General features: G+C 45.2%; 1 protein-coding gene across 1 annotated transcript in view; it reads right to left on the bottom strand.

Moving 5' to 3' along the window:
* fgfr3 (fibroblast growth factor receptor 3) overlaps positions 1 to 3,617 on the bottom strand; it is a gene marked incomplete at its 3' end in the record, with an annotated part of 48,863 nt that extends 45,246 nt beyond the window's left edge. Inside the window, exon 1 of the mRNA XM_080850673.1 lies at positions 3,516 to 3,617. The remainder of the gene's footprint in view (positions 1 to 3,515) is intronic.
* Positions 3,618 to 4,349: the final 732 nt, after the last annotated feature.

Below are 4,349 nucleotides of genomic sequence, written 5' to 3'. Positions count from 1 at the left end.
TACACACACACACTACTAACCACCAGCACAGGATTTCAAATGCCTTGCCCACATAACATGCTTTTTTAATATATTTTCATGCTCTCTCCCTTTCTGTGTGTGTGTGTGTGTGTGTGTTTGTGTGTCTGCAGAAATTGACGGGGGCCAGACTCCTTCAAAAGCTCTGAGTGTTTATCTGAACAGGATAAGAGCAGTGCCCAGACACAGTGTGTGTGTGTGTGTGTGTGCCCCAGCACTGACAGAGTGTGTGTTAGAGAGAGATTCTTGAGTAACCTCTTTGTTTTCTCTGGCTAGTAGGTATGTTTAAAGAGAGCCGCAGATATACATTGCATGTGTGAGTGTGTGTGTATACTTATGTGTTTAAGTGTGGGTGAGTCTAAGAATTGGTACATCTTAGTATCTATATGTGTCTGTATATGTGTCTAAGAATGTGCACGTCTGTGTGTGTGTGTGTGTGTGTGTGTGTGTGTGTGTGTGTGTGTGTGTGTGTGTGTGTGTGTCTGTGACCAGGTCATTCACCAGCGCAAGTTTATGTGTATGAGTATGTATGTGTGTGTGTGTGTGTGTGAGTGTGTGTGTGTGTGTGTGTGTGTGTGTGTGTGTGAGTGTGAGTGTGAGTGTGTGTGTGTGTGTGTGTGTGTGTGTGTGTGTGTGTGTGTGTGTGTGTGTGTGTGTGTGTGTGTGTGTGTGTGTGTGTGTGTGTGTAAACCAATCAGCTCACTGGCCATAGGCATCAGCTCACTGTGGCAGTGCGAGTGTGCTTTCTCAGACAGACGTGTGTGACAGTCAGTGCAGCAGATATGTCCTCACCAGTAAGTCACCTGTCACTAGTAAGTCACTAGTAAGTCACATATCCACCAGAGCCTTCAAGAATATCAATGACCATGTCAAACTCACTTTGTCCGGTTATTTTTCAACAGCATGAGAGTGAGTGTGTTTGTTTGTATGTGCAGAAGAGAAAGAGATGGGGAGAGAGGGAGAGCAAGAGATATTGAGAGAAAGGGACAGAAAGAGAGAGACGGAGAGAGTAATAGAGAAAGACATAATTATGGAGAAAGAGAGATAGAATAAGACAAACAGAGAGAGAGAGATATGGGAGAGAGAGGGAGAGAAAGAGAGTGACGAGCAAGAGAAGGAGAGAAAGACATATGGAGAGAGAGAGAGGAAGAAAAAGACAAACAGAGAGAAAGAAAGAGAGAGAGAAAGACAAATGGAGAGAGGGGGAGACAGACAGAGTTCTGTAGTAGGGGTGTCTGAGGTGGGGGGTCAGGGGTGAAACACATATTGACTACAGTTCCTGATTAATAAGAATGACATTCTAGAAGAGGTATACAGAATTATATACAAAGAGAAGTTTATGCTTGTTAAATGTATAAGATGACCAATCATTGGGGTTTGTATGTGTGTGTGTGTGTGTGTGTGTGTGTGTGTGTGTGTGTGTGTGTGCGCGCCTGCATTTGTATGTATAGACAGATCACTGGACGGGTCCAGTGTGCGATTTTGGTGCCACAGTGACAAGATTTCGATCGGCCCAAAAACATAATTAAGAGACAGAGGGGAAGAGAGAGTTTATCATAAAGGATAAGAATTCCTGCCATCAAACCAGTAGCGCATGCTTGCTCCTAAGAGGTTGCCTGTTGTTATGTCAAGCCTTTATTGATCTGGCGTCAGGAGGAAACAAATATATTTCGCTGGATTTCGCCTTTCTTGGTCGAAGATGGCAAATCGATAACTGATTTTATGTCTTTTCTTAACTAAATCGACCCTTTTTCCTCTGTGTCACGTCCCGTTTTAACTAGATAACCATTGGATAGACCACCAGGCGCTCCTTAACGAATGACGCTGACGCCTCTGTTTGAAATGTATTATTTTTTTCTTTCTGTGTGTCATTTTATATTTTATGCCTGCCCTCACCCAACTTTTGCGCAGTGTTTTTTTTTCTCCATTCGTGTCTTGGAATTTTATTTTCAGGTGTGATGATGTTTGACCGCACTGTGTATTCCAAACTCGAGAGGGTTATTTGAATAATTCACACTTTGTCGAGCGCAACACCCACACTCTTCAATCCCATCTGTGCCCTGATGGCGACTGCCAAGCTTCTCGCGCAGGTCCCGGTGCCGCCCTAAGGATTTATCAACTCTACCCCGTTGCCCCAGCCCCGTAAACCGGGAGTTGGGCGACTAATATTACTCCTCAAGGCATCTAATTATTCCCGTTAACTGCCGTTAACACCTTCTAAGACGATAACCGACTGCGAGGCCGGAAATTGGTTTCAGATGGTTTCAGGGGGTACGGCAGCGGCGCGTGCAGAAACAGAGTGGCTTTTCATTCTCTCAACTGCATTGGGCTCAGGCGCGTTCAAAGCGACCTAAAAATAACACACTGGACTGCGATTGAAGTGGGTTTTGGGGGCGCAATTTGTATTTGTATAATTTTGGTTTGCCAAGTGCGTCATACCGAGATTCACAGGAGAGTGCTATGGGTGTAGTTTCTAGAGAGATATAGGATACATTGTGCACACTCCGAGACAACAAGACGCACTTCTCATGTCACACACAAACCATTAAACCGTTTTATTCGTGCGTTTAAAGGTTAAGAATTGCATTTGTTTTCTATTTATAAAGTTTACAAAAATCTTTGACATTACTATTACATTAAGGCCAGTTTAATGAAATTTCACAAGAAACTATGGTTTTCAAAAAGGCTTCGTAATTTAACTGCCTTCAGTTGAATTAAATGATTTTTCCCGGTGACAGCCAGTCGTAACATCGCACGTGGCAGGCGGATCAACCGCGCCTCATACTGGCATTATTGAATTAGATCATTAAATAGTCTGTTTGATCTTGCCGTGGTTAGGTCTCTCGGCGAGGCGGAGGAGGCAAGGCTCCTGAGCAACTTTGATTTTTTTTCTCGCTCTCTCTCTCTCTCTCTCCTTCAATGCTGACGACAGAACAAATCCTTTAACGAAAGCGTATTTCTATAAACCTGTACACATAAGTGTGAAAGATGTTTAGTGGACACTAACACATCAGATATTTATCCTACTCTTCTGTAAGAAACCCTCTTTGTTTATTCCTGATGTGTCGTGTTCTTTCGTAGCCTGTTCCCTTCCGCGTGACAGCATGGCAAGTCTGACAGGTAGGACCACAGCATAGCCTCGAGACTTTGCGATACACACTACCACCACAAGACACACATACATAAAGACAGACACACCTGTCCGTTGGAGGGCGGACAGGGACTGAATGAAACCGTGTGACCATCAGATACGGTTTAAACAGAGGGCTCCGCAGTCTTTCGGAATATCCCCGGGAGGCTCGCTATCACCGAACTACAGAGAGGACAGCCGCAGTAGCCCTAAACCCCTAGCGAGCTGCTCCTCAACTTACCTTGCCACAGCTGGTTTATAGGAAAATCAACTCCGTAGTAACAGTAGCTTAATAGGGATAACAACTATACATTTTTAAGTATGAACATAAGGATGTAAAACAACAGTTATAAATTAAGTAATTTACCACAGTTTGGACAATTATCCCTCTTCAGAGACACGAATTCGTCTGCATGTGCTGCATTCGCTTGGCTTTGTGATAGTTCCACTAAAATCCTTTGAAAAGTTGCAGAAAATGGCTGCACGTTGGCCAAGATTATTTTGAATAATTGATCACTAGTGAAGGTTTCTTAAATCCAGTCCCGAGAGTGAGCTTTGCGGTCGGTGCACAGATCCCTCTGAAACACACCACCTCGCAGTGACTTTCAGTTGTGAGAATCCCTACTCAGCAGCTGCCGCGCTGCTACTGTCCTGAAAATGGCCAAAAAATTGCGGAGGAAGGCAGGTTCTCGCTTCCCGTGTTTCACTCTCAATCAGAGGGTGAGAGTATCATCCATGTGCGACTTAAACCAGTGATGATCACCCGCCTTGGTTTGCACATAGACCGATGTATCCTGTGTACTGCTCCGCTGACGGAGAGGAACTGTTCACTCGCTCCGCCTGTTCACAAGTGAAGTCTGGGTGCTGCTCACTTGCGAGTGCAGCCGTTGCGTGAAAGCTTGGCACAGAGTACTCCCCCCCCCTCTCTCCAATGCTCCCAATTCACCGCGTCGGCTCCAGAGGGAGTGAAAAAAATAGTGGAGATCAGATTTCAGCTCCAAGTCCCCACTGTGAGCGCTTTCGCCTGCCGCCTGCCGCCCCCTCGAGAGGCCGGGACATTAAAAGCAGAATTTTGGGAGAATCTGGGTGGAGCGGCAAGGCGCCTCCCACTACGATCCGAAATATTCAATTAACTTCTATGTTGCGTTCGACGCTTGCAGTGCTCCTTCACTCTGCTTTAAGCAATTTAGTGACACTTTTG

This window comes from Sprattus sprattus, assembly GCF_963457725.1.
Source record: "Sprattus sprattus genome assembly, chromosome: 13".
Lineage (NCBI taxonomy): Eukaryota > Metazoa > Chordata > Actinopteri > Clupeiformes > Clupeidae > Sprattus > Sprattus sprattus.
The sequence above is the reverse complement of the archived record's forward strand: the minus strand, read 5'-3'. Positions and strand labels throughout refer to the sequence as shown.